Raw genomic sequence first — 12924 nt, 5'->3', positions numbered from 1 at the left:
ATCTTCCCCTGGGGAGGGGAAACTGATCTTTGTGAATAATAATACAATCTGTAAGTTTGCCTTCCTGGTCATAAATACTCCCTTCTCTTCCCACATGCAGAACACCCTCATCCCTTCCCTCAAAGGAGATAGCCCCAAAAGCCCATTCTATCACTTTCCAGCTCAGAATGCAGGAGTATCTGGGTGGTGCTCAGGAGCATCTTCCTCGAGTTATATGTATGACTCTTCTTTATTGGAAGACCATCTCTCACCTCCCACCTCAAATGTGATACATGATGGTGAATACCTGATGGTAGGAGCAAAACTGCTTCAACCAAAAGTCACATCTGGAAAGGGGGAAAAACGGATACATAGATTAACTGATGACTATTAATTATTTTGAGCAGATATCTCAGGATCCCTTGCCTTGGGAGCCGAGGGTCTTCCTTGATGAGGCCCTGATCTTACACCGTGGGAGCAGCTTCCTCAGTATTGGTCTCCTTGACAATGACTCTATCCTCTAGAAGGTCCTTTTTAAAATTATCTTTGTTGGCCAAATCTGAAAACAACATTGGAGGATATTTCCTCTTTGGGAACTGAGGCACAGTCTCAGCCTGCTTCCTACCCATAAAAGGTTGGGGTCCAAGGGTTGCCTTTTTCTTTCTATCTTCATTGAGATAAAACTGACATATAACATTGTATAATTTTAAGGGGAACAATGGGTTGATCTGACCACTTATATACTGTGATATGATTGCCACTATAGTGTTAGCTAACACCTCCATAATGTCACATATTCACTTCTTATTTTGTGGTGAAAGATTTAGATCTACCCTTTAAGCAACTTTCAACTATATAGTACAGCATTGTTATTTACAGTCAATTAGATCCTTAGAACTTATTCATCTTCTAACTATAAGTTTGTATTCTAGACTAACATCTCCCAATCCCACCTACCCCAGTAATCATCATTCCACTCTGTTTCTACAAGCTTGACATTTTTTTTAGATCCCACATAGAGGTGATATCAAACTGTAACTGTCTTACTCTGACTTCTATCACTTAGCATAATGTCCTCAAGATCCATCTCTGTTGCAGACCAACACCAAGACATATTGTCATTAAATCTGCAAAATATAGTGATAAAGAAAAAATTCTAAAACCAGAAAGACAAAAGAAGTCATTAACATACAAGGGAAAACCCATAAGACTAGCGGGAGATTTTTCAACAGGAACTTTGCAAGCCAGAAGGGAATGGCAGGATATATCCAAAGTGCCAAATAGTAAAAATCTGCAGCCAAGAACACTCTATCCAGCAATGCTATCATTCAGAATGAAAGGAGAGATAAAGAGTTTCCCAGACAAATAAAAACTAAAGGAGCCCTGTAAGAAATATTAAAAAGGACTCTTTGAGTAGAAAAGAGATATTAAAAGTAACAGTATAGAGGTAGGAAACACAAAGTAGTAAAAATGAGTATTTCTGTAAAAAAAATCAGTCGAGGAACTTACAAAAAAGGATATGAAATATAATAACACATACCCAAAATGTGGGGAGGAGAAAAGAATGGGTTCAAACTTAAATAATCAATTTAATATAGAGCGCTACATGCAAAAGTGATTATATATAGACCTAATGGTAACCAGTATAAAACACTGCTAATAAACATGCAAAGAATAAAGAGAAAGAAATCCAAATATATCACTAAAGAAAATCAACAAACCATGAGAGAGAGACAGGAAAGGATCAGAGAAAATCTTCAGAAATGACCACAAAACAATAAAATGGTAATACATACATAGCTATCAATAATTACTTTGAATGTGAATGGACTAAATGCTCCAATCAAAAGATAAAGGGTGGCAGAATGGATAAAATAACAATACCCATCCATATGCTGCCTAAAAGAGACCCATTTTATTTTATTATTTATTTATTTATTTTTCAAAGATTGTATTTATTTGACAGAGAGAGACACAGCAAGAGAGGGAACACAGCAGGGGGAGTGGGAGAGGGAGAAGCAGACATCCCACCGAGCAGGGACCCCGATGCGGGGCTCAATCCCAGAACCCTGGGATCATGACCTGAGCCGAAGGCAGACACTTAATGACTGAGCCACCCAGGCGCCCCCAAGAGACCCATTTTAGACTTAAAGACACCTATAGATTGAAAGTGAGAGGATAGAGAAACATCTACCATGTACATGGATTTCAAAACAAAGATGGAGTAGTACTACTTATATCAGACAAAACAGACATTAAAACAAAGACTGTAAAAAGAAACAAAGAAGGATACTATATAATAAATAATAAGGGAGACGATCCAACAAGAAGATATAACAATTGTAAACATTTATGTACCCAACACAGGAGCACCCAAATACATAAAACAATTAATAACAAACATAAAGGAATCGATAGTAATACAATAACAACAGGGAACTTTAACCACCCCTCCTTACATCAATGGATAGATGATCTAAACAGAGTATCAACAAAGAAACAATGGCTTTGAATGACACACTGAACCAGATGGATTTAACAGATATAGTCAGAACATTCCAACCTAAACAGCAAAATACACATTCTTTTCAAGTGCACATGGAACATTCTCCAGAACAGATCACACATTAGCCCCTAAAACCAACCTCAACAAATTCAAGAGGATCAAAACCATACCATCCATATTTTCTGACCACAACACTATGAATTGAGAAATCAACCACAAGAAGAAAATCTATAAAGACCACAAATACATGGAGGTTAAACAACATACTACTCAACTATGACAGGGTCAACCAGGAAATCAAAGAAGAAATAAAAAAAATGTGCATGGAAACAAATGAAAATGAAAACACAATGGTCCAAAAACTCTAGGATGTAGCAAAAGCAGTTCTAAGAGGGAAGTTTATAGCAATACAGGCCTACCTCAAGAAACAAGAAAAATCTCAAATAACCTAACCTTGCACCTAAAGGAGCTAGAAAAAGAACAACAAACAAAACCTAAAACCAGCAGAAGGAAGGAAATAATAAAGATTAGAGCAGAAATAAACGATACAGAATCTAAAAAACAATAGAACAGATCAATTTAACCAGGAACTGATTCTTTAAAAAAAATCAATAAAGTTGATAAAACATATATCCAGACTTATCAAGAAAAAAAGAACTCAGGCAAATAAAATCACAAACAAGAGAGGAGAAACAACCAATATCACAGTAATACAATCATAAGAGAATACTACGAAAAACTATATGCCAACAAATTGGACAACCTACAAGAAATGGAAAAATTCCTAGAAATATATGAACTACCAAAAATGAAATAGGAGGAAACAGAAAATTTGAACATACCAATAAACGAACAGCAAAGAAATTGAGTCAGTAATAAAATAAACACCCAACAAACAAAAGTCAAAGACCAGATGGCTTCACAGGTGAACTCTACCAAACATTTAAAGAATAGTTAATACCTATTCTTCTCAAACTGTTCTAAAATATAGAAAAGGAAGGAAATGCTGCAAATTCATTCTATGAGGTCAGCATTACTTTAATACCAAAACCAGATAAAGACACCACTAAAAAAGAGAACTACAGGTCAATATCCCTGATGAACATAGATGCAAAAATGCTCAACAAAACACTAGCAAACTGAATTCAACAATGCATTAAAAAAATCATTCGCCACAATCAATTAGGATTTACTCCTGGGTTGCAAGGGTGGTTTAATATTGTAAATCAATCAATGTGATAAATCACACAAATAGGAGAAAAGATAAGAACCACATGACCATTACGATAGATGCATAAGAAGCATTTGAAGAAGTACAACATCCTTTTATGATAAAAAAAAACCCTCAACAAAATAGGTTCACAGGGAACATACTTTAACATAATAAAGGCTATCTATGAAAAACCCACAGCTAACATCATCCCTAATGGGGAAAAACGGAAAGCTTTTCCCCTAAGGTCAGGAACAAGACAAGGATGTCCACTCTCACCACTTTTGAACAACATAGTGCTAGAAATCCTAGCCACAGCAGTCAGACAACAAAAAGAAATACAAGGCATCCAAACTGATAAGGAAGAAGTAAAACATTCACTATTTGCAGATGACATACTATATATAGAAAACTCAAAAGACTCCACCAAAAAACTGCTAGAACTGATAAACTAATTCAGTAAAGTCACAGGATACAAAATCAATGTACATAAATCTATTGAATTTTATACATTAATAATGAAGCAGCAGAAAGAGAAATTAAGGAAACAATTTCATTTACAACTCACCAAAAACCATAAGATACCTATGAATAAACCTAACCAAAAAGGTGAAAGACCTATACTCTGAAAACTATAACAAAACTGATGAAATAAATTCAAAACACAAATAAATGGAAAGACAGTCCATGCTCATGGATTAGACGAATAAGTACTGTTGAAATGTCTATACTATTCAAAGCAATCTACACAGTCAATGCAATCCATTATCAAAATACCAACAGCACTTCTCACAAAACTAGAACAAACAATCCTAAAATTTGTATGAAACCACATAAGACCGCAAATCGCCTAAGAAATCTTGAGGGGCACCTGGGTGGCGCAGTCGTTGAGCGTCTGCCTTTGGCCCAGGGCATGATCCCAGCGTTCTGGAATCGAGCCCCACATCAGGCTCCTCTGCTGGGAGCCTGCTTCTTCCTCTCCCACTTCCCCTGCTTGTGTTCCCTCTCTGGCTGGCTGTCTCTGTCAAATAAATAAAATAATATCTTAAAAAAAAAAAGAAATCTTGAAAAAGGAAAGCAAAGCTGATGGTATCACAATTCCAGACTTCAAGCTCTATGACAAAGCTGTAGTCATCAAGACGGTAGGGTGCCAGCACAAAAACAGACACATAGATCAATGGAACAGAATAGAAAATCCAGAAACAAACCCACAATTTTATGGTCAATTAATTTTCGACAAAGCAGAAAAGAATATCCAATGGGAAAAAGATCGTCTCTCCAACAAATGGTGTTGGGAAAACTGGACAACATGCAAAAGAATGAATCTGGACCACTTTCTCACACCATACACAAAAAATAAATTCAAAATGGATTAAAGACCTAAACATGAGACCTGAAACCCTAAAAATCCTAACTTCTTTGACATTAGCCATAGCAACTTTTTTCCTAGAATTTCTAAAACTTGACACTCCAAAAACCAAATAACCCAATTAAAAACAGGGCAGAAGCCATGAACAGACATTTCTCCAAAGAAGACATCCAGATGGCCAATAGAACACAAAAAGATGTTCATCATCACTTAACATCAGGGAAATGCAAATCAAAACTACAATGAGATATCAACTCACACCTGTCAGAATGGCTAAAATCAACAACACAAGAAACAACAAGTGTTGGGGAGGATGTGGAGAAAGGGGAACCCTCATGCACTGTTGCTGGGAATGCAAGCTGGTGCAGACACTCAGGAAAACAGTGTGGAGGTTTCTCAGAGAGTTAAAAATAGAAATGCCTTAACATCCAGCAATCACACTACTGGGTATTTACCCAAAGAATATAAGAACACTAATTCAAAGGGATACATGCCCCCTTATGTTTATAGCAGCATTATCTACAATAGCCAAGGTATGGAAGCAGCCTGAGTGTCCATCAAGTGATGAATGGATAAAGACAATATACATATACATGATGGAATATTATTCAGCCATAAAAAGGAATGAAATCTTGCCATTTGCAATGATGTGGATGGAGCTAGAGAGTATAATGCTTAGTGAAATAAGTCAGACAGAGAAAGACAAATACCATGATTTCACTCATATGTGGAATTTAAGAAATAAACAAGGAAAGGAAAAAAAAACCATGAGAAAGTCAAAGCAAGAAACAGGCTTTTAATTACAGAGAACAAACCGATGGTTACCAGAGGAGAGGGGTGAAATAGATGATGGGAAGTAAGGAGTACACTTGTGATGAGCACGGGTTGATGTGTGAAACTGTTGGATCACTATATCGTACACCTGAAACTAATATAACACTGTATATTAACTAACTGGAATTTAAATAAAAACATAAAAAAATAAAAATGTATTGTAAAAAAAAAAAAAGAGCAAGCGAGATCCATCCCTATTGCTGCAAATGGTAGGATTTCCTTCTTTGTCATGTCTGAATAATATTCCACTGAATATGTAGACCACATTTTCTCTGTCCATTAATCCACTGATGGGCAGTTAGGTTGTTTCCACATCATGCTATTGTGAATAACGGTGCAATAAACATGGGAGGGCAGATCTCTTTGATATCCTGTTTTCATTTCTTTTGGGTATATTCCCAGAAGTGAAATTACTGGATCATATATGGTACTGCTTCTTGAAAATTTTTGAGGAACCTCCATACTGTCTTCCACAGCACCTGCACCAACTTGCATTTCCCATCAACAGTGCCAAGGGTCCCTTTTCTCCACACCCTCGCCAAAACTTGTCATCTCTCATCTTCTTTATGAGAGCCTTTTTAACAGGTGAGAGGTGATATTTCATTGTGGTTTTGACTCGCATTTCTCTAATAATTAGTGATATCTAGCATCTTATCATGTACCTATTGGTTACCTGTATGTCTTCTTTGGAAAATGTCTACTCGGATCTTCTGCCCATTTTTTTTTTTTTTCAGAGCCAGTATTTTTGTTGGAATCCATAGTAATATTTTTTTTGGTAGTTTCTTTTTTAACTTTATTTTTACTTTACTTTTTCCCCAAAATTTTTATTTACATTCTAGTTAGTTAACATATAGTGTAATACTGGTTTCAGGAGTAGAATTTAGGGACTCATCACTTACATAGAACACCCAGCGCTCATCACAACAAGCACCCTCATTAATATCCATCACCAATCTAGCCCATCCCCTGCCCACTTCCCCTATCAATCCTCAGTTTGTTCTCTATCATGAAGAGTCTCTTATGGTTTGCATCCCTCTCTCTCTTTCCCTTTCCCATATGTCCATCTGTTTTGTTTCCTAAATTTCACATGAGTGAAATCATATGGCATTTGTCTTGCTGAGGCTGACTTATTTTGCTTAACATAATACACTCCAGCTCCATCCACATTGTTGCAAATAATACTTCTGCCCATTTTTGGGGGCGCCTGGGTGGCACAGCGGTTAAGCGTCTGCCTTCAGCTCAGGGCGTGATCCTGGCATTATGGGATCGAGCCCCACATCAGGCTCCTCCACTATGAGCCTGCTTCTTCCTCTCCCACTCCCCCTGCTTGTGTTCCCTCTCTCGCTGGCTGTCTCTATCTCTGTCAAATAAATAAAATTAAAAAATCTTAAAAAAAACACTTCTGCCCATTTTTAAATCAGATTGCTTGTTATTTTCTTGTTTTTTATTACTGAACTGTATGAATTCTTTATATACTTTGGATATTAACCCCTTGTTAGATATATGGTTTGCAAAATTTTTCTCCCATTCCATAAGCTGCTTTTGCATTTTGTCGATGTTTCTTTTGCTGCGCACAAGCTCTTTAGTGGGATGTGGTTTATGCGGTTTGATGTGGTTTAGTTTTGCCACTGTCGCTTATGCTTTTGGCGTCACACCCAAAAAACTGTTGCTAAGATCAATGTCAAGGAGCCTCTCGCCTATGTTTTATTCTAGTGAGTTTTGCAGTTTCAGGTATTACATTTAAGTCTTTAGCTTTTTGAGTTAATTTTTGTGAGCGCTCGAAGATACGGATCCAATTTCTTCTTTCCGCATGTGCACGTCCAGTCTTCCCGGCACCATTTATTGAAGAGGCTGTTCTTTCCCCATCAGGTATTCCTGCCTCCCTTGTCAAATATTAGTTGACCGTATATGTGGGGGGTTATTCCTGGGCTCTTGATACTGTTTCGTTGATGTATGTGTCTGTTTTTATGCTAGTATCATACAGTTTTGGTTAAATATAGCTTTCTGGTATAGATTGAAGTCAGGAAGTATGAAGCCACCAGTTTCTCAGGATTGTGTTAGCTATCCAAGTCTTTTGTGCTCCATACACATATGAGGATTTTTTTTTCTATTTCTGTGAAAATGACATTGGAATGTTGATATGAATGGTATTGAATCTATGAATGGCTTTAGGTATATGAATATTTTAACAATATTTACTCTTCTGATCCACAAATATGGAGCACTTTTCCATTTGTGTCTTCTTCAATTCCTTTCATCAATGTCTTCTATTTTTCAGAGTCCAGAACTTTCATCTTGGTTAAATTCATTCTGATGTATGTTTTTTGTTTTGTTTTTGATGCTATTATGAATGGGATTGTTTTTATTTCTTTTGCAGATGTTTCACTATTAGAGTACAGAAATGCAACTTATTTCTGTACATTTATTTTGTATCCTGCAACTTCACCAAATTCATTTATCCATTTCAAAAGTTTTCAGTTAAGTCTTTAGAATTTTGTATATAGAACATTTTGTATAAGTGAGTCCCTTGAAGGCAGCACATAGTTGGGTCTTTTTTTTTTTTTAATCCAGCCAGCCACTCTGTGACTTTTGATTAGACAATTTGATCCATTTGCATATAGAATTATTAATACGTAAGGACCTACTACCACCACCTTATTGTCTTCCAGCTATTCTGTAGTTCTTTTGTTCCTTTTTGACTCTCTTGCTGTATTTTCCCTTTTCCAAACCAATGTTACAACTGGACCAATCTTTGTGGTTCTTTTTTATATTAATATTTTTTATTATATTATGTTAGTCACCATACAGTACACATCCCCAGTTTTTGATGTAAAGTTCCATGATTCATTACTTGCGTATAACACCCAGTGCACCGTGCAATACGTGCCCTCCTTACTACCCATCACCAGCCTATCCCATTCCCCCCCTCCCCTCTGAAGCCCTCAGTTTGTTTCCCAGAGTCCATAGTCTCTCATGGTTCATTCCCCCTTCTGTTTACCCCCTCTTTCTTCTTCCCTTTCTTCTCCTACCGACCTTCCTACTTCTTATGTTCCATAAATGAGTGAAACCATATGATAATTGTCTTTCTCTCCTTGACTTATTTTGCTTAGCATTATCTCCTCCAGTCCCGTCCATGTAGCAACAAATGTTGAGAAATCGTCCTTTTTGATGGCTGAGTAATGTTCCATTGTATATATGGACCACATCTTCTTAATCCAGTCTTCTGTTGAAGGGCATCTCGGCTCCTTCCACGATTTAGCTATTGTGGACAATGCTGCTATGAACATTGGGGTGCATATGGCCCTTCTCTTCACTACATCTGTATCTTTGGGGTAAATACCCAGTAGTGCAATTGCTGGATCATGGGGTAGCTCAATTTTTAACTTTTTAAGGGACCTCCACACTGTTTTCCAAAGTGGCTGTACCAACTTGCATTCCCACCAACAGTGTAAGAGGGATCCCCTTTCTCCACATCCTCTCCAACATTTGTTGTTTCCCGCCTTGTCAATTTTTGCCATTCTAACTGGTGTAAGGTGGTACCTCAATGTGGTTTTGATTTGAATTTCCCTGATGGCTAATGATTTTGAACATTTTTTCATGTGTCTGTTAGCCATTTGTATGTCTTCATTGGAAAAGTGTCTGTTCATATCTTCTGCCCATTTTTTGATTTATTTGTTTCTCGTGTATTGAGTTTGAGAAGTTCTTTGTAGATCTTGGATACCAGTCCTTTATCTGTAGTGTCGTTTGCAAATATCTTCTTAATATGATCACAAGATGCCCTTCAGCAACAACCATCGGGAAACTCTGAACAACACAGGTTTATTACTTGCAGGACCTAGAAATTACATTGCACACCTGGGGTCTACACGCTGGTAGAGAGAGAGAGAGCTCCCAGGCCAGAGGTTCTGCCTTTATTGGGGTACAGAAGCATGGGGAGAGAAAACACAAGTGGCCCAAATGGTCAGTCATTGAAATCAACCAAGGTCTCTGAAACGAAGAAGCTTCAGTTGGGGGTAGGCAGCCCGGTTCTTTATCTAGCTGAGTGTCTGGCAAGGTGTTTATTCTAGAGAGCCTGAGTTGAAGTGAACGCCTCTTTGAAATGAACACCTCAGCAATCAAAACCTGAGTCAGGCACTTGTATTACATAAAAGGAAAAAAAAAACCACCAAGGCTTACACTACTTATCTATACCTGTGACCATGATACCGCCTGACAATGCTTATGAGTTATTGCCATGGAGGCCCACGACTCAGAAGGCTGCAGCGTCCTTGAGCATGTTTGCTTAGGCACAGCTCTGAGGACCAGGCACCGTCTCATAGCCACACACTCTGGGACCCCCGGCCTCTGAGGGTGGCCCTGAAGGCCAGATGTACTTGTGATTGGAGGCAGATGCTTAGATGCAGTGCGTTTCTCTTATGAATAATAATGACACGGAACTGCCAAGGCAATATCAGGGAGCCACTGAGAAAGGGGAATAGTCAGGGCAGGCAAACGCACACCCACGGACCGGATGCATTTCCAGGGGTAGGCAGGCTGAACCTCAGCTCGCTGCCGTCTCTCTCATGTATTGACCCAAAGGCTCTGTGCCAAATTTTGCCCACAAAGCTACACCCATCTTTTTTCCTTCTCCACCAACTTCCACTTATTTGTAGCAAGGCTAATCTTACATATATATTTTATGGAGGCTTCCCCCCCAAAGCACTTGAATGTCTATGTAGAGTATGACATAACTTTGCATAGTGTCGATTTGATAGGCAGACAATCCCGACTGTCAGGAAATTTTCCCATGCTCTGTCCTGCTCATCTTTTCTTCTCTCCCATTTGTTTGGCTTCTATTTCAGTTACAAGCAGATAAATGAGCCTGTTTGGCCATCTGTGTGTGTTTCCTGCCAAAAACTTTTTCAAAGTTCAGACTTCAGCTGCTGTGGTTTGGAGTCTTTGCGTGGAAAGCCAGCAGCTGCTTGGGCGGCCTGCCGCGGTGCTCATCTGGGGGTCCAAGACCGCGGAAGTACTCTGAGAGGAGCCGCGAGAGCTGACCACATCATGGGCAGCAGCCACAGCACAATGATGTTCTGGGTTTCTGATGTTTTCAAACTCACCTCCTGGGCAATGAGATGTGTCAGAGCTCAGACACTCACTCACTCATCCCTCTTTCACCCACCACAGGGAGGAAATAAGGTTCCTGATGTATAGACTGAGAAAACACTGTTGCTGAAAGGTTGGATCCTACATAGGGCTGGGCTTTTCTGGAAAAGGGCTTCTATCTCTTTTCTTGCTCCGACAGCCCAGGACACATTCCCTAATCTGGCTTTTCTCTCCTCCCAAACCAGGAGGCAGGAGTAAAAAACAAACAACAATAAAACAGATCTGGTCCACATATGAACCTGGACTGAGATCTTGTTTTCGAGTTTCCAAGAGTGCAGCGGCAGATCTGGGAGACACAATGGCACTGATCCTTTCTGAAGGGCTGCGAGCTCAGTCCAGACATTGACACAGCAGTTATGAGTGGCACAGCAGCCCTGGGCTCCCCCAGTTGAAAGCAGTGTGGGCACTGGAGGCGGTCTCCTCTCCATGGGTGGGAAGAGCTCTCCAGCCTCTGCTTCAGGCTTCCTGAATCTGGGGCAGAAGATGCACTTGGCCAATTTTAAGTTTTTCTGGCTATGGCCACAACAAAAATCAAATGCTTTGCCCACAGTTAACCGATGCTCAGTATTGAAGGATCTCTGTTTGAACTTACCTCCTGGCCATTATTTGCCCTATAGGCCTTCCAACACGTTTTCTGTCTTAATGATGTAGAAAGAGAATGTGCCCTGACTCGTTTGGTAAATTTTAGCAACCGCCATGCCTGAGAATGCTTGGGCACAAGAAGATCTGTAGGGGCACTATATGGATCTTCCTAGGCTCAGGAAAATAAGCAACACTTATCGAGCACTTACTGTGTGCCAAGAACAATTCTAAACATATATTTTCTTATTTAATCCTCACGATGACCCATATAAACTCAGAGTGACTTTGCTAAGAATGTGTTGGTTCCCTGAAATAAACAAACAAACAAACAAACAAACAAACAAACAAACAAACAAAGAATGTGTTGGTTATATTTGCCAAATCCACTTGAACTTGCAGGAGACCGACCACACACATAATAAGTGGGCGAGTGGCATGACGGTGAGACATCAGCCAGGTGGAGGTTCTGCTATCACCGCTACCTTACTCCAGTGCCCAGGGGTGCCAAGGCGAAGAACAGGATGCCGTGTTTCTTTTATAAATGCAATCAACAATTAAATGTTCATTGAAAATGAGTATTTACTGAGACAGGGAGGCTCTCTGCCCACATGGAACCCCCGGGATGTAAAGGAAAATGGACCCAGCTGTTTAATGAATGACCACTGCAGTGGGTCCTGGAAGGCACAGAGGCTGAGACCTGTTCAGTGGCTCAGGGATGGCTTTTCAGAGACCTGCAGGATGACAAGGAGTTAGGTAATTCAGGATGGAAAGGCTAGGCAGAAAAGCATTCCCAGAGGAGGGAAAGGCATGGGTGGAGACCATCTGGTGGGAAGGAGCCCGTGCTCCAAGGGCTGGAAGAGGACCCAAGTAGTTGGGAGTGGAGCTGGTGGAATGAAGAGGGATGAGAGAGGAGGCTCATGAGGTAGGTCACCACCGAACAACGGCTCCAGAAAACACTCGGAGGGTGTGCAGCGAAGAGCATGAATAACCAAGTGGCTTAGCTGGCATCCCCGCCCCACCCTGCCCCAGATCCTTCTGGCAGAAGTTACATGCACCATAGAAAGAAACACATACATATTCCAACCCCTGCATAAGGCACCAATTTCTGGTGCCACAGGGGTACTGTGTTTCCATTTACTGACTTAGGCCTAAGATAGAAGGAGCCCCTCCCTCCCCCTCTCTTCCTTCTTGTCTCCCTCCCACAGAACAGAAATGTGCGTATGTGTCCATACTCTTAATCTATTTATTTCTAAGTTAGAGAGCCAAGTTGTTCCGGGACTGTTTAGATTCACTACAACA

This window comes from Ursus americanus, chromosome 6 (assembly GCF_024610735.1).
Source record: "Ursus americanus isolate L20-20 chromosome 6, mUrsAme1.1.p, whole genome shotgun sequence".
NCBI classification, from domain to species: Eukaryota; Metazoa; Chordata; class Mammalia; order Carnivora; family Ursidae; genus Ursus; species Ursus americanus.
Note: the sequence above shows the minus strand (reverse complement) of the source record.